At 55.5% G+C, this 20,231-nt stretch overlaps 23 non-coding genes and 2 pseudogenes across 23 annotated transcripts; all 25 read right to left on the bottom strand.

Annotated features, from left to right (window-relative positions):
• Window positions 1-528: 528 nt before the first annotated feature.
• Window positions 529-676, bottom strand: LOC121902643 (annotated as a pseudogene).
• A 781-nt stretch (window positions 677-1,457) lies between these two features.
• LOC121902605 lies at window positions 1,458-1,621 on the bottom strand. The gene has a single exon (XR_006097599.1). It is a non-coding gene; the product is annotated as a U1 spliceosomal RNA (small nuclear RNA).
• Window positions 1,622-2,402: 781 nt separating this feature from the next.
• Window positions 2,403-2,550, bottom strand: LOC121902642 (annotated as a pseudogene).
• Window positions 2,551-3,331: 781 nt separating this feature from the next.
• On the bottom strand, window positions 3,332-3,495 carry LOC121902831. The gene has a single exon (XR_006097802.1). It is a non-coding gene; the product is annotated as a U1 spliceosomal RNA (small nuclear RNA).
• A 575-nt stretch (window positions 3,496-4,070) lies between these two features.
• Window positions 4,071-4,234, bottom strand: LOC121902929. The gene has a single exon (XR_006097896.1). It is a non-coding gene; the product is annotated as a U1 spliceosomal RNA (small nuclear RNA).
• A 781-nt stretch (window positions 4,235-5,015) lies between these two features.
• LOC121902918 lies at window positions 5,016-5,179 on the bottom strand. The gene has a single exon (XR_006097885.1). It is a non-coding gene; the product is annotated as a U1 spliceosomal RNA (small nuclear RNA).
• A 781-nt stretch (window positions 5,180-5,960) lies between these two features.
• On the bottom strand, window positions 5,961-6,124 carry LOC121902906. Its single transcript, XR_006097874.1, has one exon. It is a non-coding gene; the product is annotated as a U1 spliceosomal RNA (small nuclear RNA).
• A 575-nt stretch (window positions 6,125-6,699) lies between these two features.
• On the bottom strand, window positions 6,700-6,863 carry LOC121902604. Its single transcript, XR_006097598.1, has one exon. It is a non-coding gene; the product is annotated as a U1 spliceosomal RNA (small nuclear RNA).
• Window positions 6,864-7,644: 781 nt separating this feature from the next.
• LOC121903033 lies at window positions 7,645-7,808 on the bottom strand. Its single transcript, XR_006097992.1, has one exon. It is a non-coding gene; the product is annotated as a U1 spliceosomal RNA (small nuclear RNA).
• Window positions 7,809-8,383: 575 nt separating this feature from the next.
• LOC121902966 lies at window positions 8,384-8,547 on the bottom strand. Its single transcript, XR_006097929.1, has one exon. It is a non-coding gene; the product is annotated as a U1 spliceosomal RNA (small nuclear RNA).
• Window positions 8,548-9,122: 575 nt separating this feature from the next.
• On the bottom strand, window positions 9,123-9,286 carry LOC121902894. Its single transcript, XR_006097863.1, has one exon. It is a non-coding gene; the product is annotated as a U1 spliceosomal RNA (small nuclear RNA).
• A 781-nt stretch (window positions 9,287-10,067) lies between these two features.
• LOC121902883 lies at window positions 10,068-10,231 on the bottom strand. Its single transcript, XR_006097852.1, has one exon. It is a non-coding gene; the product is annotated as a U1 spliceosomal RNA (small nuclear RNA).
• Window positions 10,232-10,806: 575 nt separating this feature from the next.
• LOC121902871 lies at window positions 10,807-10,970 on the bottom strand. Its single transcript, XR_006097841.1, has one exon. It is a non-coding gene; the product is annotated as a U1 spliceosomal RNA (small nuclear RNA).
• Window positions 10,971-11,545: 575 nt separating this feature from the next.
• LOC121902639 lies at window positions 11,546-11,705 on the bottom strand. Its single transcript, XR_006097633.1, has one exon. It is a non-coding gene; the product is annotated as a U1 spliceosomal RNA (small nuclear RNA).
• A 575-nt stretch (window positions 11,706-12,280) lies between these two features.
• Window positions 12,281-12,444, bottom strand: LOC121902617. The gene has a single exon (XR_006097610.1). It is a non-coding gene; the product is annotated as a U1 spliceosomal RNA (small nuclear RNA).
• A 575-nt stretch (window positions 12,445-13,019) lies between these two features.
• Window positions 13,020-13,183, bottom strand: LOC121902860. Its single transcript, XR_006097830.1, has one exon. It is a non-coding gene; the product is annotated as a U1 spliceosomal RNA (small nuclear RNA).
• Window positions 13,184-13,758: 575 nt separating this feature from the next.
• On the bottom strand, window positions 13,759-13,923 carry LOC121903037. The gene has a single exon (XR_006097996.1). It is a non-coding gene; the product is annotated as a U1 spliceosomal RNA (small nuclear RNA).
• Window positions 13,924-14,498: 575 nt separating this feature from the next.
• Window positions 14,499-14,662, bottom strand: LOC121902616. The gene has a single exon (XR_006097609.1). It is a non-coding gene; the product is annotated as a U1 spliceosomal RNA (small nuclear RNA).
• A 575-nt stretch (window positions 14,663-15,237) lies between these two features.
• Window positions 15,238-15,401, bottom strand: LOC121902615. Its single transcript, XR_006097608.1, has one exon. It is a non-coding gene; the product is annotated as a U1 spliceosomal RNA (small nuclear RNA).
• Window positions 15,402-15,976: 575 nt separating this feature from the next.
• LOC121902849 lies at window positions 15,977-16,140 on the bottom strand. The gene has a single exon (XR_006097819.1). It is a non-coding gene; the product is annotated as a U1 spliceosomal RNA (small nuclear RNA).
• Window positions 16,141-16,715: 575 nt separating this feature from the next.
• Window positions 16,716-16,879, bottom strand: LOC121902614. The gene has a single exon (XR_006097607.1). It is a non-coding gene; the product is annotated as a U1 spliceosomal RNA (small nuclear RNA).
• Window positions 16,880-17,454: 575 nt separating this feature from the next.
• On the bottom strand, window positions 17,455-17,618 carry LOC121902613. Its single transcript, XR_006097606.1, has one exon. It is a non-coding gene; the product is annotated as a U1 spliceosomal RNA (small nuclear RNA).
• A 575-nt stretch (window positions 17,619-18,193) lies between these two features.
• LOC121902837 lies at window positions 18,194-18,357 on the bottom strand. The gene has a single exon (XR_006097808.1). It is a non-coding gene; the product is annotated as a U1 spliceosomal RNA (small nuclear RNA).
• A 575-nt stretch (window positions 18,358-18,932) lies between these two features.
• Window positions 18,933-19,096, bottom strand: LOC121902612. Its single transcript, XR_006097605.1, has one exon. It is a non-coding gene; the product is annotated as a U1 spliceosomal RNA (small nuclear RNA).
• Window positions 19,097-19,877: 781 nt separating this feature from the next.
• LOC121903032 lies at window positions 19,878-20,041 on the bottom strand. The gene has a single exon (XR_006097991.1). It is a non-coding gene; the product is annotated as a U1 spliceosomal RNA (small nuclear RNA).
• Window positions 20,042-20,231: the final 190 nt, after the last annotated feature.

Raw genomic sequence — 20,231 nt, 5'->3', positions numbered from 1 at the left:
ATGGCTGACGGTGCCTACAATGCATAACCCCAGAATCCAGTGCCTTTGGCCGCGGCTCCCCTCCGTCCGTCACCACATCTCCTGCAAAAAGCCACCCGGGAAGCTCTTTCTGTCTCTGACAAGGCGAAGCCAGGCAGCCGCTGCGCCAAAGCCTAAGACCTAAGCATGCTGGTGATGGAAGAATGCCTTGCGCATATTTCTTGCAAAGAGAAAGAACCACATCAATGAGGAGGGCAAATAATACACTTTCCTTCCGTCTCAAAGGCCACGCCCATTTCCCGCTGCCAGGACTCCCGGGTGCTCTGCATTACTGAACCCAGCTTCACAGAGCGCACCAGCGGCTGCCGTACACAAACGCCGCCACTTTCTCGATAGGCTGCAAAGTTAGACGCGCCTCAAAGTCAATTTTTCCGCACTCCCTTTGACTCCAAGGGCTCGCGGTTTTGCACGCCACCCCTCCGCCGCAGTCGACCAGAAAGTGGCCTTTACCCGAGGGACGCCTTTTGCTTGTTCTTTCACAGAAAAGATTAGGGGAGAGCGCGGACGCAGTCCCCCACTACCAGAAATTATGCAGTCGAGATTCCCACATTTGGGGAATTCGCAGGGGTCAGCACAACCGGAGTGCAACGGGTGAACCACCTTCTTGATCATGGTATCTCCCCTGCCAGGTAAGTATGAGTTGGAAGTGTCGGGTCCAGGGGGGTGACTCCTAGACACAGCACTCTGGCTGACGGTGCCTACAATGCATAACCCCAGAATGCAGTGCCTTTGGCCGCCGCTCCCCTCCGTCCGTCACCACATCTCCTGCAACGTTGAAAACACTGCCGCAGTTTAACTCGGGTTTGTGGTGCACACACTCTCTTTCCTTTTCCCGTCATTCATTGCTCTACCAACCAAAACAAGAGTGTGTGAACGCCGCCACTTTCTCGATGGCTGACGGTGCCTACAATGCATAACCCCAGAATCCAGTGCCTTTGGCCGCCGCTCCCCTCCGTCCGTCACCACATCTCCTGCAAAAAGCCACCCGGGAAGCTCTTTCTGTCTCTGACAAGGCGAAGCCAGGCAGCCGCTGCGCCAAAGCCTAAGACCTAAGCATGCTGGTGATGGAAGAATGCCTTGCGCATATTTCTTGCAAAGAGAAAGAACCACATCAATGAGGAGGGCAAATAATACACTTTCCTTCCGTCTCAAAGGCCACGCCCATTTCCCGCTGCCAGGACTCCCGGGTGCTCTGCATTACTGAACCCAGCTTCACAGAGCGCACCAGCGGCTGCCGTACACAAACGCCGCCACTTTCTCGATAGGCTGCAAAGTTAGACGCGCCTCAAAGTCAATTTTTCCGCACTCCCTTTGACTCCAAGGGGTCGCGGTTTTGCACGCCACCCCTCCGCCGCAGTCGACCAGAAAGTGGCCTTTACCCGAGGGACGCCTTTTGCTTGTTCTTTCACAGAAAAGATCAGGGGAGAGCGCGAACGCAGTCCCCCACTACCAGAAATTATGCAGTCGAGATTCCCACATTTGGGGAATTCGCAGGGGTCAGCACAACCGGAGTGCGATGGCTGAGCCTCGCCCTGGGTGAACCACCTTCTTGATCATGGTATCTCCCCTGCCAGGTAAGTATGAGTTGGAAGTGTTGGGTCCAGGGGGGTGACTCCTAGACACAGCACTCTGGCTGACGGTGCCTACAATGCATAACCCCAGAATCCAGTGCCTTTGGCCGCCGCTCCCCTCCGTCCGTCACCACATCTCCTGCAACGTTGAAAACACTGCCGCAGTTTAACTCGGGTTTGTGGTGCACACACTCTCTTTCCTTTTCCCGTCATTCATTGCTCTACCAACCAAAACAAGAGTGTGTGAACGCCGCCACTTTCTCGATGGCTGACGGTGCCTACAATGCATAACCCCAGAATCCAGTGCCTTTGGCCGCGGCTCCCCTCCGTCCGTCACCACATCTCCTGCAAAAAGCCACCCGGGAAGCTCTTTCTGTCTCTGACAAGGCGAAGCCAGGCAGCCGCTGCGCCAAAGCCTAAGACCTAAGCATGCTGGTGATGGAAGAATGCCTTGCGCATATTTCTTGCAAAGAGAAAGAACCACATCAATGAGGAGGGCAAATAATACACTTTCCTTCCGTCTCAAAGGCCACGCCCATTTCCCGCTGCCAGGACTCCCGGGTGCTCTGCATTACTGAACCCAGCTTCACAGAGCGCACCAGCGGCTGCCGTACACAAACGCCGCCACTTTCTCGATAGGCTGCAAAGTTAGACGCGCCTCAAAGTCAATTTTTCCGCACTCCCTTTGACTCCAAGGGCTCGCGGTTTTGCACGCCACCCCTCCGCCGCAGTCGACCAGAAAGTGGCCTTTACCCGAGGGACGCCTTTTGCTTGTTCTTTCACAGAAAAGATTAGGGGAGAGCGCGGACGCAGTCCCCCACTACCAGAAATTATGCAGTCGAGATTCCCACATTTGGGGAATTCGCAGGGGTCAGCACAACCGGAGTGCAACGGGTGAACCACCTTCTTGATCATGGTATCTCCCCTGCCAGGTAAGTATGAGTTGGAAGTGTCGGGTCCAGGGGGGTGACTCCTAGACACAGCACTCTGGCTGACGGTGCCTACAATGCATAACCCCAGAATGCAGTGCCTTTGGCCGCCGCTCCCCTCCGTCCGTCACCACATCTCCTGCAACGTTGAAAACACTGCCGCAGTTTAACTCGGGTTTGTGGTGCACACACTCTCTTTCCTTTTCCCGTCATTCATTGCTCTACCAACCAAAACAAGAGTGTGTGAACGCCGCCACTTTCTCGATGGCTGACGGTGCCTACAATGCATAACCCCAGAATCCAGTGCCTTTGGCCGCCGCTCCCCTCCGTCCGTCACCACATCGCCTGCAAAAAGCCACCCGGGAAGCTCTTTCTGTCTCTGACAAGGCGAAGCCAGGCAGCCGCTGCGCCAAAGCCTAAGACCTAAGCATGCTGGTGATGGAAGAATGCCTTGCGCATATTTCTTGCAAAGAGAAAGAACCACATCAATGAGGAGGGCAAATAATACACTTTCCTTCCGTCTCAAAGGCCACGCCCATTTCCCGCTGCCAGGACTCCCGGGTGCTCTGCATTACTGAACCCAGCTTCACAGAGCGCACCAGCGGCTGCCGTACACAAACGCCGCCACTTTCTCGATAGGCTGCAAAGTTAGATGCGCCTCAAAGTCAATTTTTCCGCACTCCCTTTGACTCCAAGGGCTCGCGGTTTTGCACGCCACCCCTCCGCCGCAGTCGACCAGAAAGTGGCCTTTACCCGAGGGACGCCTTTGGCTTGTTCTTTCACAGAGAAGATCGGGGGAGAGCGCGAACGCAGTCCCCCACTACCAGAAATTATGCAGTCGAGATTCCCACATTTGGGGAATTCGCAGGGGTCAGCACAACCGGAGTGCAATGGCTGAGCCTCGCCCTGGGTGAACCACCTTCTTGATCATGGTATCTCCCCTGCCAGGTAAGTATGAGTTGGAAGTGTCGGGTCCAGGGGGGTGACTCCTAGACACAGCACTCTGGCTGACGGTGCCTACAATGCATAACCCCAGAATCCAGTGCCTTTGGCCGCAGCTCCCCTCCGTCCGTCACCACATCTCCTGCAAAAAGCCACCCGGGAAGCTCTTTCTGTCTCTGACAAGGCGAAGCCAGGCAGCCGCTGCGCCAAAGCCTAAGACCTAAGCATGCTGGTGATGGAAGAATGCCTTGCGCATATTTCTTGCAAAGAGAAAGAACCACATCAATGAGGAGGGCAAATAATACACTTTCCTTCCGTCTCAAAGGCCACGCCCATTTCCCGCTGCCAGGACTCCCGGGTGCTCTGCATTACTGAACCCAGCTTCACAGAGCGCACCAGCGGCTGCCGTACACAAACGCCGCCACTTTCTCGATAGGCTGCAAAGTTAGACGCGCCTCAAAGTCAATTTTTCCGCACTCCCTTTGACTCCAAGGGGTCGCGGTTTTGCACGCCACCCCTCCGCCGCAGTCGACCAGAAAGTGGCCTTTACCCGAGGGACACCTTTGGCTTGTTCTTTCACAGAAAAGATCAGGGGAGAGCGCGAACGCAGTCCCCCACTACCAGAAATTATGCAGTCGAGATTCCCACATTTGGGGAATTCGCAGGGGTCAGCACAACCGGAGTGCAATGGCTGAGCCTCGCCCTGGGTGAACCACCTTCTTGATCATGGTATCTCCCCTGCCAGGTAAGTATGAGTTGGAAGTGTCGGGTCCAGGGGGGTGACTCCTAGACACAGCACTCTGGCTGACGGTGCCTGCAATGCATAACCCCAGAATCCAGTGCCTTTGGCCGCCGCTCCCCTCCGTCCGTCACCACATCTCCTGCAACGTTGAAAACACTGCCGCAGTTTAACTCGGGTTTGTGGTGCACACACTCTCTTTCCTTTTCCCGTCATTCATTGCTCTACCAACCAAAACAAGAGTGTGTGAACGCCGCCACTTTCTCGATGGCTGACGGTGCCTACAATGCATAACCCCAGAATCCAGTGCCTTTGGCTGCGGCTCCCCTCCGTCCGTCACCACATCTCCTGCAAAAAGCCACCCGGGAAGCTCTTTCTGTCTCTGACAAGGCGAAGCCAGGCAGCCGCTGCGCCAAAGCCTAAGACCTAAGCATGCTGGTGATGGAAGAATGCCTTGCGCATATTTCTTGCAAAGAGAAAGAACCACATCAATGAGGAGGGCAAATAATACACTTTCCTTCCGTCTCAAAGGCCACGCCCATTTCCCGCTGCCAGGACTCCCGGGTGCTCTGCATTACTGAACCCAGCTTCACAGAGCGCACCAGCGGCTGCCGTACACAAACGCCGCCACTTTCTCGATAGGCTGCAAAGTTAGACGCGCCTCAAAGTCAATTTTTCTGCACTCCCTTTGACTCGAGGGGGTCGCGGTTTTGCACGCCACCCCTCCGCCGCAGTCGACCAGAAAGTGGCCTTTACCCGAGGGACGCCTTTTGCTTGTTCTTTCACAGAAAAGATCAGGGGAGAGCGCGAACGCAGTCCCCCACTACCAGAAATTATGCAGTCGAGATTCCCACATTTGGGGAATTCGCAGGGGTCAGCACAACCGGAGTGCAATGGCTGAGCCTCGCCCTGGGTGAACCACCTTCTTGATCATGGTATCTCCCCTGCCAGGTAAGTATGAGTTGGAAGTGTCGGGTCCAGGGGGGTGACTCCTAGACACAGCACTCTGGCTGACGGTGCCTACAATGCATAACCCCAGAATCCAGTGCCTTTGGCCGCCGCTCCCCTCCGTCCGTCACCACATCTCCTGCAACGTTGAAAACACTGCCGCAGTTTAACTCGGGTTTGTGGTGCACACACTCTCTTTCCTTTTCCCGTCATTCATTGCTCTACCAACCAAAACAAGAGTGTGTGAACGCCGCCACTTTCTCGATGGCTGACGGTGCCTACAATGTATAACCCCAGAATCCAGTGCCTTTGGCTGCGGCTCCCCTCCGTCCGTCACCACATCTCCTGCAAAAAGCCACCCGGGAAGCTCTTTCTGTCTCTGACAAGGCGAAGCCAGGCAGCCGCTGCGCCAAAGCCTAAGACCTAAGCATGCTGGTGATGGAAGAATGCCTTGCGCATATTTCTTGCAAAGAGAAAGAACCACATCAATGAGGAGGGCAAATAATACACTTTCCTTCCGTCTCAAAGGCCACGCCCATTTCCCGCTGCCAGGACTCCCGGGTGCTCTGCATTACTGAACCCAGCTTCACAGAGCCCACCAGCGGCTGCCGTACACAAACGCCGCCACTTTCTCGATAGGCTGCAAAGTTAGACGCGCCTCAAAGTCAATTTTTCCGCACTCCCTTTGACTCCAAGGGGTCGCGGTTTTGCACGCCACCCCTCCGCCGCAGTCGACCAGAAAGTGGCCTTTACCCGAGGGACGCCTTTTGCTTGTTCTTTCACAGAAAAGATCAGGGGAGAGCGCGAACGCAGTCCCCCACTACCAGAAATTATGCAGTCGAGATTCCCACATTTGGGGAATTCGCAGGGGTCAGCACAACCGGAGTGCAATGGCTGAGCCTCGCCCTGGGTGAACCACCTTCTTGATCATGGTATCTCCCCTGCCAGGTAAGTATGAGTTGGAAGTGTCGGGTCCAGGGGGGTGACTCCTAGACACAGCACTCTGGCTGACGGTGCCTACAATGCATAACCCCAGAATCCAGTGCCTTTGGCCGCCGCTCCCCTCCGTCCGTCACCACATCTCCTGCAAAAAGCCACCCGGGAAGCTCTTTCTGTCTCTGACAAGGCGAAGCCAGGCAGCCGCTGCGCCAAAGCCTAAGACCTAAGCATGCTGGTGATGGAAGAATGCCTTGCGCATATTTCTTGCAAAGAGAAAGAACCACATCAATGAGGAGGGCAAATAATACACTTTCCTTCCGTCTCAAAGGCCACGCCCATTTCCCGCTGCCAGGACTCCCGGGTGCTCTGCATTACTGAACCCAGCTTCACAGAGCGCACCAGTGGCTGCCGTACACAAACGCCGCCACTTTCTCGATAGGCTGCAAAGTTAGACGCGCCTCAAAGTCAATTTTTCCGCACTCCCTTTGACTCCAAGGGGTCGCGGTTTTGCACGCCACCCCTCCGCCGCAGTCGACCAGAAAGTGGCCTTTACCCGAGGGACGCCTTTTGCTTGTTCTTTCACAGAAAAGATCAGGGGAGAGCGCGAACGCAGTCCCCCACTACCAGAAATTATGCAGTCGAGATTCCCACATTTGGGGAATTCGCAGGGGTCAGCACAACCGGAGTGCGATGGCTGAGCCTCGCCCTGGGTGAACCACCTTCTTGATCATGGTATCTCCCCTGCCAGGTAAGTATGAGTTGGAAGTGTCGGGTCCAGAGGGGTGACTCCTAGACACAGCACTCTGGCTGACGGTGCCTACAATGCATAACCCCAGAATCCAGTGCCTTTGGCCGTCGCTCCCCTCCGTCCGTCACCACATCTCCTGCAACGTTGAAAACACTGCCGCAGTTTAACTCGGGTTTGTGGTGCACACACTCTCTTTCCTTTTCCCGTCATTCATTGCTCTACCAACCAAAACAAGAGTGTGTGAACGCCGCCACTTTCTCGATGGCTGACGGTGCCTACAATGCATAACCCCAGAATCCAGTGCCTTTGGCCGCCGCTCCCCTCCGTCCGTCACCACATCTCCTGCAAAAAGCCACCCGGGAAGCTCTTTCTGTCTCTGACAAGGAGAAGCCAGGCAGCCGCTGCGCCAAAGCCTAAGACCTAAGCATGCTGGTGATGGAAGAATGCTTTGCGCATATTTCTTGCAAAGAGAAAGAACCACATCAATGAGGATGGCAAATAATACACTTTCCTTCCGTCTCAAAGGCCACGCCCATTTCCCGCTGCCAGGACTCCCGGGTGCTCTGCATTACTGAACCCAGCTTCACAGAGCGCACCAGCGGCTGCCGTACACAAACGCCGCCACTTTCTCGATAGGCTGCAAAGTTAGACGCGCCTCAAAGTCAATTTTTCCGCACTCCCTTTGACTCCAAGGGGTCGCGGTTTTGCACGCCACCCCTCCGCCGCAGTCGACCAGAAAGTGGCCTTTACCCGAGGGACGCCTTTTGCTTGTTCTTTCACAGAAAAGATCAGGGGAGAGCGCGAACGCAGTCCCCCACTACCAGAAATTATGCAGTCGAGATTCCCACATTTGGGGAATTCGCAGGGGTCAGCACAACCGGAGTGCAATGGCAGAACCTTGCCCTGGGTGAACCACCTTCTTGATCATGGTATCTCCCCTGCCAGGTAAGTATGAGTTGGAAGTGTCGGGTCCAGGGGGGTGACTCCTAGACACAGCACTCTGGCTGACGGTGCCTACAATGCATAACCCCAGAATCCAGTGCCTTTGGCCGCCGCTCCCCTCCGTCCGTCACCACATCTCCTGCAAAAAGCCACCCGGGAAGCTCTTTCTGTCTCTGACAAGGCGAAGCCAGGCAGCCGCTGCGCCAAAGCCTAAAACCTAAGCATGCTGGTGATGGAAGAATGCCTTGCGCATATTTCTTGCAAAGAGAAAGAACCACATCAATGAGGAGGGCAAATAATACACTTTCCTTCCGTCTCAAAGGCCACGCCCATTTCCCGCTGCCAGGACTCCCGGGTGCTCTGCATTACTGAACCCAGCTTCACAGAGCGCACCAGCGGCTGCCGTACACAAACGCCGCCACTTTCTCGATAGGCTGCAAAGTTAGACGCGCCTCAAAGTCAATTTTTCCGCACTCCCTTTGACTCCAAGGGGTCGCGGTTTTGCACGCCACCCCTCTGCCGCAGTCGACCAGAAAGTGGCCTTTACCCGAGGGACGCCTTTTGCTTGTTCTTCCACAGAAAAGATCAGGGGAGAGCGCGAACGCAGTCCCCCACTACCAGAAATTATGCAGTCGAGATTCCCACATTTGGGGAATTCGCAGGGGTCAGCACAACCGGAGTGCAATGGCTGAGCCTCGCCCTGGGTGAACCACCTTCTTGATCATGGTATCCCCCCTGCCAGGTAAGTATGAGTTGGAAGTGTCGGGTCCAGGGGGGTGACTCCTAGACACAGCACTCTGGCTGACGGTGCCTACAATGCATAACCCCAGAATCCAGTGCCTTTGGCCGCCGCTCCCCTCCGTCCGTCACCACATCTCCTGCAAAAAGCCACCCGGGAAGCTCTTTCTGTCTCTGACAAGGCAAAGCCAGGCAGCCGCTGCGCCAAAGCCTAAGACCTAAGCATGCTGGTGATGGAAGAATGCCTTGCGCATATTTCTTGCAAAGAGAAAGAACCACATCAATGAGGAGGGCAAATAATACACTTTCCTTCCGTCTCAAAGGCCACGCCCATTTCCCGCTGCCAGGACTCCCGGGTGCTCTGCATTACTGAACCCAGCTTCACAGAGCGCACCAGCGGCTGCCGTACACAAACGCCGCCACTTTCTCGATAGGCTGCAAAGTTAGACGCGCCTCAAAGTCAATTTTTCCGCACTCCCTTTGACTCCAAGGGGTCGCGGTTTTGCACGCCACCCCTCCGCCGCAGTCGACCAGAAAGTGGCCTTTACCCGAGGGACGCCTTTTGCTTGTTCTTTCACAGAAAAGATCAGGGGAGAGCGCGAACGCAGTCCCCCACTACCAGAAATTATGCAGTCGAGATTCCCACATTTGGGGAATTCGCAGGGGTCAGCACAACCGGAGTGCAATGGCTGAGCCTCGCCCTGGGTGAACCACCTTCTTGATCATGGTATCTCCCCTGCCAGGTAAGTATGAGTTGGAAGTGTCGGGTCCAGGGGGGTGACTCCTAGACACAGCACTCTGGCTGACGGTGCCTACAATGCATAACCCCAGAATCCAGTGCCTTTGGCCGCCGCTCCCCTCCGTCCGTCACCACATCTCCTGCAACGTTGAAAACACTGCCGCAGTTTAACTCGGGTTTGTGGTGCACACACTCTCTTTCCTTTTCCCGTCATTCATTGCTCTACCAACCAAAACAAGAGTGTGTGAACGCCGCCACTTTCTCGATGGCTGACGGTGCCTACAATGCATAACCCCAGAATCCAGTGCCTTTGGCCGCCGCTCCCCTCCGTCCTTCACCACATCTCCTGCAAAAAGCCACCCGGGAAGCTCTTTCTGTCTCTGACAAGGCGAAGCCAGGCAGCCGCTGCGCCAAAGCCTAAGACCTAAGCATGCTGGTGATGGAAGAATGCCTTGCGCATATTTCTTGCAAAGAGAAAGAACCGCATCAATGAGGATGGCAAATAATACACTTTCCTTCCGTCTCAAAGGCCACGCCCATTTCCCGCTGCCAGGACTCCCGGGTGCTCTGCATTACTGAACCCAGCTTCACAGAGCGCACCAGCGGCTGCCGTACACAAACGCCGCCACTTTCTCGATAGGCTGCAAAGTTAGACGCGCCTCAAAGTCAATTTTTCCGCACTCCCTTTGACTCCAAGGGGTCGCGGTTTTGCACGCCACCCCTCCGCCGCAGTCGACCAGAAAGTGGCCTTTACCCGAGAGACGCCTTTTGCTTGTTCTTTCACAGAAAAGATCAGGGGAGAGCGCGAACGCAGTCCCCCACTACCAGAAATTATGCAGTCGAGATTCCCACATTTGGGGAATTCGCAGGGGTCAGCACAACCGGAGTGCAATGGCTGAGCCTCGCCCTGGGTGAACCACCTTCTTGATCATGGTATCTCCCCTGCCAGGTAAGTATGAGTTGGAAGTGTCGGGTCCAGGGGGGTGACTCCTAGCCACAGCACTCTGGCTGACGGTGCCTACAATGCATAACCCCAGAATCCAGTGCCTTTGGCCGCCGCTCCCCTCCGTCCGTCACCACATCTCCTGCAAAAAGCCACCCGGGAAGCTCTTTCTGTCTCTGACAAGGCGAAGCCAGGCAGCCGCTGCGCCAAAGCCTAAAACCTAAGCATGCTGGTGATGGAAGAATGCCTTGCGCATATTTCTTGCAAAGAGAAAGAACCACATCAATGAGGAGGGCAAATAATACACTTTCCTTCCGTCTCAAAGGCCACGCCCATTTCCCGCTGCCAGGACTCCCGGGTGCTCTGCATTACTGAACCCAGCTTCACAGAGCGCACCAGCGGCTGCCGTACACAAACGCCGCCACTTTCTCGATAGGCTGCAAAGTTAGACGCGCCTCAAAGTCAATTTTTCCGCACTCCCTTTGACTCCAAGGGGTCGCGGTTTTGCACGCCACCCCTCCGCCGCAGTCGACCAGAAAGTGGCCTTTACCCGAGGGACGCCTTTTGCTTGTTCTTTCACAGAAAAGATCAGGGGAGAGCGCGAACGCAGTCCCCCACTACCAGAAATTATGCAGTCGAGATTCCCACATTTGGGGAATTCGCAGGGGTCAGCACAACCGGAGTGCAATGGCTGAGCCTCGCCCTGGGTGAACCACCTTCTTGATCATGGTATCTCCCCTGCCAGGTAAGTATGAGTTGGAAGTGTCGGGTCCAGGGGGGTGACTCCTAGACACAGCACTCTGGCTGACGGTGCCTACAATGCATAACCCCAGAATCCAGTGCCTTTGGCCGCCGCTCCCCTCCGTCCGTCACCACATCTCCTGCAAAAAGCCACCCGGGAAGCTCTTTCTGTCTCTGACAAGGCGAAGCCAGGCAGCCGCTGCGCCAAAGCCTAAGACCTAAGCATGCTGGTGATGGAAGAATGCCTTGCGCATATTTCTTGCAAAGAGAAAGAACCACATCAATGAGGAGGGCAAATAATACACTTTCCTTCCGTCTCAAAGGCCACGCCCATTTCCCGCTGCCAGGACTCCCGGGTGCTCTGCATTACTGAACCCAGCTTCACAGAGCGCACCAGCGGCTGCCGTACACAAACGCCGCCACTTTCTCGATAGGCTGCAAAGTTAGATGCGCCTCAAAGTCAATATTTCCGCACTCCCTTTGACTCCAAGGGGTCGCGGTTTTGCACGCCACCCCTCCGCCGCAGTCGACCAGAAAGTGGCCTTTACCCGAGGGACGCCTTTTGCTTGTTCTTTCACAGAAAAGATCAGGGGAGAGCGCGAGGTCCCCCACTACCAGAAATTATGCAGTCGAGATTCCCACATTTGGGGAATTCGCAGGGGTCAGCACAACCGGAGTGCAACGGCTGAGCCTCGCCCTGGGTGAACCACCTTCTTGATCATGGTATCTCCCCTGCCAGGTAAGTATGAGTTGGAAGTTTCGGGTCCAGGGGGGTGACTCCTAGACACAGCACTCTGGCTGACGGTGCCTACAATGCATAACCCCAGAATCCAGTGCCTTTGGCCGCAGCTCCCCTCCGTCCGTCACCACATCTCCTGCAAAAAGCCACCCGGGAAGCTCTTTCTGTCTCTGACAAGGCGAAGCCAGGCAGCCGCTGCGCCAAAGCCTAAGACCTAAGCATGCTGGTGATGGAAGAATGCCTTGCGCATATTTCTTGCAAAGAGAAAGAACCACATCAATGAGGAGGGCAAATAATACACTTTCCTTCCGTCTCAAAGGCCACGCCCATTTCCCGCTGCCAGGACTCCCGGGTGCTCTGCATTACTGAACCCAGCTTCACAGAGCGCACCAGCGGCTGCCGTACACAAACGCCGCCACTTTCTCGATAGGCTGCAAAGTTAGACGCGCCTCAAAGTCAATTTTTCCGCACTCCCTTTGACTCCAAGGGGTCGCGGTTTTGCACGCCACCCCTCCGCCGCAGTCGACCAGAAAGTGGCCTTTACCTGAGGGACGCCTTTTGCTTGTTCTTTCACAGAAAAGATCAGGGGAGAGCGCGAACGCAGTCCCCCCCTACCAGAAATTATGCAGTCGAGATTCCCACATTTGGGGAATTCGCAGGGGTCAGCACAACCGGAGTGCAATGGCTGAGCCTCGCCCTGGGTTAACCACCTTCTTGATCATGGTATCTCCCCTGCCAGGTAAGTATGAGTTGGAAGTGTCGGGTCCAGGGGGGTGACTCCTAGACACAGCACTCTGGCTGACGGTGCCTACAATGCATAACCCCAGAATCCAGTGCCTTTGGCCGCCGCTCCCCTCCGTCCGTCACCACATCTCCTGCAAAAAGCCACCCGGGAAGCTCTTTCTGTCTCTGACAAGGCGAAGCCAGGCAGCCGCTGCGCCAAAGCCTAAAACCTAAGCATGCTGGTGATGGAAGAATGCCTTGCGCATATTTCTTGCAAAGAGAAAGAACCAGATCAATGAGGAGGGCAAATAATACACTTTCCTTCCGTCTCAAAGGCCACGCCCATTTCCCGCTGCCAGGACTCCCGGGTGCTCTGCATTACTGAACCCAGCTTCACAGAGCGCACCAGCGGCTGCCGTACACAAACGCCGCCACTTTCTCGATAGGCTGCAAAGTTAGACGCGCCTCAAAGTCAATTTTTCCGCACTCCCTTTGACTCCAAGGGGTCGCGGTTTTGCACGCCACCCCTCCGCCGCAGTCGACCAGAAAGTGGCCTTTACCCGAGGGACGCCTTTTGCTTGTTCTTTCACAGAAAAGATCAGGGGAGAGCGCGAACGCAGTCCCCCACTACCAGAAATTATGCAGTCGAGATTCCCACATTTGGGGAATTCGCAGGGGTCAGCACAACCGGAGTGCAATGGCTGAGCCTCGCCCTGGGTGAACCACCTTCTTGATCATGGTATCTCCCCTGCCAGGTAAGTATGAGTTGGAAGTTTCGGGTCCAGGGGGGTGACTCCTAGACACAGCACTCTGGCTGACGGTGCCTACAATGCATAACCCCAGAATCCAGTGCCTTTGGCCGCAGCTCCCCTCCGTCCGTCACCACATCTCCTGCAAAAAGCCACCCGGGAAGCTCTTTCTGTCTCTGACAAGGCGAAGCCAGGCAGCCGCTGCGCCAAAGCCTAAGACCTAAGCATGCTGGTGATGGAAGAATGCCTTGCGCATATTTCTTGCAAAGAGAAAGAACCACATCAATGAGGAGGGCAAATAATACACTTTCCTTCCGTCTCAAAGGCCACGCCCATTTCCCGCTGCCAGGACTCCCGGGTGCTCTGCATTACTGAACCCAGCTTCACAGAGCGCACCAGCGGCTGCCGTACACAAACGCCGCCACTTTCTCGATAGGCTGCAAAGTTAGACGCGCCTCAAAGTCAATTTTTCCGCACTCCCTTTGACTCCAAGGGGTCGCGGTTTTGCACGCCACCCCTCCGCCGCAGTCGACCAGAAAGTGGCCTTTACCTGAGGGACGCCTTTTGCTTGTTCTTTCACAGAAAAGATCAGGGGAGAGCGCGAACGCAGTCCCCCCCCTACCAGAAATTATGCAGTCGAGATTCCCACATTTGGGGAATTCGCAGGGGTCAGCACAACCGGAGTGCAATGGCTGAGCCTCGCCCTGGGTTAACCACCTTCTTGATCATGGTATCTCCCCTGCCAGGTAAGTATGAGTTGGAAGTGTCGGGTCCAGGGGGGTGACTCCTAGACACAGCACTCTGGCTGACGGTGCCTACAATGCATAACCCCAGAATCCAGTGCCTTTGGCCGCCGCTCCCCTCCGTCCGTCACCACATCTCCTGCAAAAAGCCACCCGGGAAGCTCTTTCTGTCTCTGACAAGGCGAAGTCAGGCAGCCACTGCGCCAAAGCCTAAGACCTAAGCATGCTGGTGATGGAAGAATGCCTTGCGCATATTTCTTGCAAAGAGAAAGAACCACATCAATGAGGAAGGCAAATAATACACTTTCCTTCCGTCTCAAAGGCCACGCCCATTTCCCGCTGCCAGGACTCCCGGGTGCTCTGCATTACTGAACCCAGCTTCACAGAGCGCACCAGCGGCTGCCGTACACAAACGCCGCCACTTTCTCGATAGGCTGCAAAGTTAGACGCGCCTCAAAGTCAATTTTTCCGCACTCCCTTTGACTCCAAGGGGTCGCGGTTTTGCACGCCACCCCTCCGCCGCAGTCGACCAGAAAGTGGCCTTAACCTGAGGGACGCCTTTTGCTTGTTCTTTCACAGAAAAGATCAGGGGAGAGCGCGAACGCAGTCCCCCCCTACCAGAAATTATGCAGTCGAGATTCCCACATTTGGGGAATTCGCAGGGGTCAGCACAACCGGAGTGCAATGGCTGAGCCTCGCCCTGGGTTAACCACCTTCTTGATCATGGTATCTCCCCTGCCAGGTAAGTATGAGTTGGAAGTGTCGGGTCCAGGGGGGTGACTCCTAGACACAGCACTCTGGCTGACGGTGCCTACAATGCATAACCCCAGAATCCAGTGCCTTTGGCCGCCGCTCCCCTCCGTCCGTCACCACATCTCCTGCAAAAAGCCACCCGGGAAGCTCTTTCTGTCTCTGACAAGGCGAAGTCAGGCAGCCACTGCGCCAAAGCCTAAGACCTAAGCATGCTGGTGATGGAAGAATGCCTTGCGCATATTTCTTGCAAAGAGAAAGAACCACATCAATGAGGAAGGCAAATAATACACTTTCCTTCCGTCTCAAAGGCCACGCCCATTTCCCGCTGCCAGGACTCCCGGGTGCTCTGCATTACTGAACCCAGCTTCACAGAGCGCACCAGCGGCTGCCGTACACAAACGCCGCCACTTTCTCGATAGGCTGCAAAGTTAGACGCGCCTCAAAGTCAATTTTTCCGCACTCCCTTTGACTCCAAGGGGTCGCGGTTTTGCACGCCACCCCTCCGCCGCAGTCGACCAGAAAGTGGCCTTAACCTGAGGGACGCCTTTTGCTTGTTCTTTCACAGAAAAGATCAGGGGAGAGCGCGAACGCAGTCCCCCCCTACCAGAAATTATGCAGTCGAGATTCCCACATTTGGGGAATTCGCAGGGGTCAGCACAACCGGAGTGCAATGGCTGAGCCTCGCCCTGGGTTAACCACCTTCTTGATCATGGTATCTCCCCTGCCAGGTAAGTATGAGTTGGAAGTGTCGGGTCCAGGGGGGTGACTCCTAGACACAGCACTCTGGCTGACGGTGCCTACAATGCATAACCCCAGAATCCAGTGCCTTTGGCCGCCGCTCCCCTCCGTCCGTCACCACATCTCCTGCAAAAAGCCACCCGGGAAGCTCTTTCTGTCTCTGACAAGGCGAAGCCAGGCAGCCGCTGCGCCAAAGCCTAAAACCTAAGCATGCTGGTGATGGAAGAATGCCTTGCGCATATTTCTTGCAAAGAGAAAGAACCAGATCAATGAGGAGGGCAAATAATACACTTTCCTTCCGTCTCAAAGGCCACGCCCATTTCCCGCTGCCAGGACTCCCGGGTGCTCTGCATTACTGAACCCAGCTTCACAGAGCGCACCAGCGGCTGCCGTACACAAACGCCGCCACTTTCTCGATAGGCTGCAAAGTTAGACGCGCCTCAAAGTCAATTTTTCCGCACTCCCTTTGACTCCAAGGGGTCGCGGTTTTGCACGCCACCCCTCCGCCGCAGTCGACCAGAAAGTGGCCTTTACCCGAGGGACGCCTTTTGCTTGTTCTTTCACAGAAAAGATCAGGGGAGAGCGCGAACGCAGTCCCCCACTACCAGAAATTATGCAGTCGAGATTCCCACATTTGGGGAATTCGCAGGGGTCAGCACAACCGGAGTGCAATGGCTGAGCCTCGCCCTGGGTGAACCACCTTCTTGATCATGGTATCTCCCCTGCCAGGTAAGTATGAGTTGGAAGTTTCGGGTCCAGGGGGGTGACTCCTAGACACAGCACTCTGGCTGACGGTGCCTACAATGCATAACCCCAGAATCCAGTGCCTTTGGCCGCAGCTCCCCTCCGTCCGTCACCACATCTCCTGCAAAAAGCCACCCGGGAAGCTCTTTCTGTCTCTGACAAGGCGAAGCCAGGCAGCCGCTGCGCCAAAGCCTAAGACCTAAGCATGCTGGTGATGGAAGAATGCCTTGCGCATATTTCTTGCAAAGAGAAAGAACCACATCAATGAGGAGGGCAAATAATACACTTTCCTTCCGTCTCAAAGGCCACGCCCATTTCCCGCTGCCAGGACTCCCGGGTGCTCTGCATTACTGAACCCAGCTTCACAGAGCGCACCAGCGGCTGCCGTACACAAACGCCGCCACTTTCTCGATAGGCTGCAAAGTTAGACGCGCCTCAAAGTCAATTTTTCCGCACTCCCTTTGACTCCAAGGGGTCGCGGTTTTGCACGCCACCCCTCCGCCGCAGTCGACCAGAAAGTGGCCTTTACCTGAGGGACGCCTTTTGCTTGTTCTTTCACAGAAAAGATCAGGGGAGAGCGCGAACGCAGTCCCCCCCTACCAGAAATTATGCAGTCGAGATTCCCACATTTGGGGAATTCGCAGGGGTCAGCACAACCGGAGTGCAATGGCTGAGCCTCGCCCTGGGTTAACCACCTTCTTGATCATGGTATCTCCCCTGCCAGGTAAGTATGAGTTGGAAGTGTCGGGTCCAGGGGGGTGACTCCTAGACACAGCACTCTGGCTGACGGTGCCTACAATGCATAACCCCAGAATCCAGTGCCTTTGGCCGCCGCTCCCCTCCGTCCGTCACCACATCTCCTGCAAAAAGCCACCCGGGAAGCTCTTTCTGTCTCTGACAAGGCGAAGTCAGGCAGCCGCTGCGCCAAAGCCTAAGACCTAAGCATGCTGGTGATGGAAGAATGCCTTGCGCATATTTCTTGCAAAGAGAAAGAACCACATCAATGAGGAAGGCAAATAATACACTTTCCTTCCGTCTCAAAGGCCACGCCCATTTCCCGCTGCCAGGACTCCCGGGTGCTCTGCATTACTGAACCCAGCTTCACAGAGCGCACCAGCGGCTGCCGTACACAAACGCCGCCACTTTCTCGATAGGCTGCAAAGTTAGACGCGCCTCAAAGTCAATTTTTCCGCACTCCCTTTGACTCCAAGGGGTCGCGGTTTTGCACGCCACCCCTCCGCCGCAGTCGACCAGAAAGTGGCCTTAACCTGAGGGACGCCTTTTGCTTGTTCTTTCACAGAAAAGATCAGGGGAGAGCGCGAACGCAGTCCCCCCCTACCAGAAATTATGCAGTCGAGATTCCCACATTTGGGGAATTCGCAGGGGTCAGCACAACCGGAGTGCAATGGCTGAGCCTCGCCCTGGGTTAACCACCTTCTTGATCATGGTATCTCCCCTGCCAGGTAAGTATGAGTTGGAAGTGTCGGGTCCAGGGGGGTGACTCCTAGACACAGCACTCTGGCTGACGGTGCCTACAATGCATAACCCCAGAATCCAGTGCCTTTGGCCGCCGCTCCCCTCCGTCCGTCACCACATCTCCTGCAAAAAGCCACCCGGGAAGCTCTTTCTGTCTCTGACAAGGCGAAGCCAGGCAGCCGCTGCGCCAAAGCCTAAAACCTAAGCATGCTGGTGATGGAAGAATGCCTTGCGCATATTTCTTGCAAAGAGAAAGAACCAGATCAATGAGGAGGGCAAATAATACACTTTCCTTCCGTCTCAAAGGCCACGCCCATTTCCCGCTGCCAGGACTCCCGGGTGCTCTGCATTACTGAACCCAGCTTCACAGAGCGCACCAGCGGCTGCCGTACACAAACGCCGCCACTTTCTCGATAGGCTGCAAAGTTAGACGCGCCTCAAAGTCAATTTTTCCGCACTCCCTTTGACTCCAAGGGGTCGCGGTTTTGCACGCCACCCCTCCGCCGCAGTCGACCAGAAAGTGGCCTTTACCCGAGGGACGCCTTTTGCTTGTTCTTTCACAGAAAAGATCAGGGGAGAGCGCGAACGCAGTCCCCCACTACCAGAAATTATGCAGTCGAGATTCCCACATTTGGGGAATTCGCAGGGGTCAGCACAACCGGAGTGCAATGGCTGAGCCTCGCCCTGGGTGAACCACCTTCTTGATCATGGTATCTCCCCTGCCAGGTAAGTATGAGTTGGAAGTTTCGGGTCCAGGGGGGTGACTCCTAGACACAGCACTCTGGCTGACGGTGCCTACAATGCATAACCCCAGAATCCAGTGCCTTTGGCCGCAGCTCCCCTCCGTCCGTCACCACATCTCCTGCAAAAAGCCACCCGGGAAGCTCTTTCTGTCTCTGACAAGGCGAAGCCAGGCAGCCGCTGCGCCAAAGCCTAAGACCTAAGCATGCTGGTGATGGAAGAATGCCTTGCGCATATTTCTTGCAAAGAGAAAGAACCACATCAATGAGGAGGGCAAATAATACACTTTCCTTCCGTCTCAAAGGCCACGCCCATTTCCCGCTGCCAGGACTCCCGGGTGCTCTGCATTACTGAACCCAGCTTCACAGAGCGCACCAGCGGCTGCCGTACACAAACGCCGCCACTTTCTCGATAGGCTGCAAAGTTAGACGCGCCTCAAAGTCAATTTTTCCGCACTCCCTTTGACTCCAAGGGGTCGCGGTTTTGCACGCCACCCCTCCGCCGCAGTCGACCAGAAAGTGGCCTTTACCTGAGGGACGCCTTTTGCTTGTTCTTTCACAGAAAAGATCAGGGGAGAGCGCGAACGCAGTCCCCCCCTACCAGAAATTATGCAGTCGAGATTCCCACATTTGGGGAATTCGCAGGGGTCAGCACAACCGGAGTGCAATGGCTGAGCCTCGCCCTGGGTTAACCACCTTCTTGATCATGGTATCTCCCCTGCCAGGTAAGTATGAGTTGGAAGTGTCGGGTCCAGGGGGGTGACTCCTAGACACAGCACTCTGGCTGACGGTGCCTACAATGCATAACCCCAGAATCCAGTGCCTTTGGCCGCCGCTCCCCTCCGTCCGTCACCACATCTCCTGCAACGTTGAAAACACTGCCGCAGTTTAACTCGGGTTTGTGGTGCACACACTCTCTTTCCTTTTCCCGTCATTCATTGCTCTACCAACCAAAACAAGAGTGTGTGAACGCCGCCACTTTCTCGATGGCTGACGGTGCCTACAATGCATAACCCCAGAATCCAGTGCCTTTGGCCGCCGCTCCCCTCCGTCCGTCACCACATCTCCTGCAAAAAGCCACCCGGGAAGCTCTTTCTGTCTCTGACAAGGAGAAGCCAGGCAGCCGCTGCGCCAAAGCCTAAGACCTAAGCATGCTGGTGATGGAAGAATGCTTTGCGCATATTTCTTGCAAAGAGAAAGAACCACATCAATGAGGATGGCAAATAATACACTTTCCTTCCGTCTCAAAGGCCACGCCCATTTCCCGCTGCCAGGACTCCCGGGTGCTCTGCATTACTGAACCCAGCTTCACAGAGCGCACCAGCGGCTGCCGTACACAAACGCCGCCACTTTCTCGATAGGCTGCAAAGTTAGACGCGCCTCAAAGTCAATTTTTCCGCACTCCCTTTGACTCCAAGGGGTCGCGGTTTTGCACGCCACCCCTCCGCCGCAGTCGACCAGAAAGTGGCCTTTACCCGAGGGACGCCTTTTGCTTGTTCTTTCACAGAAAAGATCAGGGGAGAGCGCGAACGCAGTCCCCCACTACCAGAAATTATGCAGTCGAGATTCCCACATTTGGGGAATTCGCAGGGGTCAGCACAACCGGAGTGCAATGGCAGAACCTTGCCCTGGGTGAACCACCTTCTTGATCATGGTATCTCCCCTGCCAGGTAAGTATGAGTTGGAAGTGTCGGGTCCAGGGGGGTGACTCCTAGACACAGCACTCTGGCTGACGGTGCCTACAATGCATAACCCCAGAATCCAGTGCCTTTGGCCGCCGCTCCCCTCCGTCCGTCACCACATCTCCTGCAAAAAGCCACCCGGGAAGCTCTTTCTGTCTCTGACAAGGCGAAGCCAGGCAGCCGCTG

Source organism: Thunnus maccoyii, chromosome 8 (genome assembly GCF_910596095.1).
Source record: "Thunnus maccoyii chromosome 8, fThuMac1.1, whole genome shotgun sequence".
In the NCBI taxonomy this organism is placed as follows: domain Eukaryota; kingdom Metazoa; phylum Chordata; class Actinopteri; order Scombriformes; family Scombridae; genus Thunnus; species Thunnus maccoyii.
Note: the sequence above shows the minus strand (reverse complement) of the source record. Positions and strands in the feature narration are given on the sequence as shown.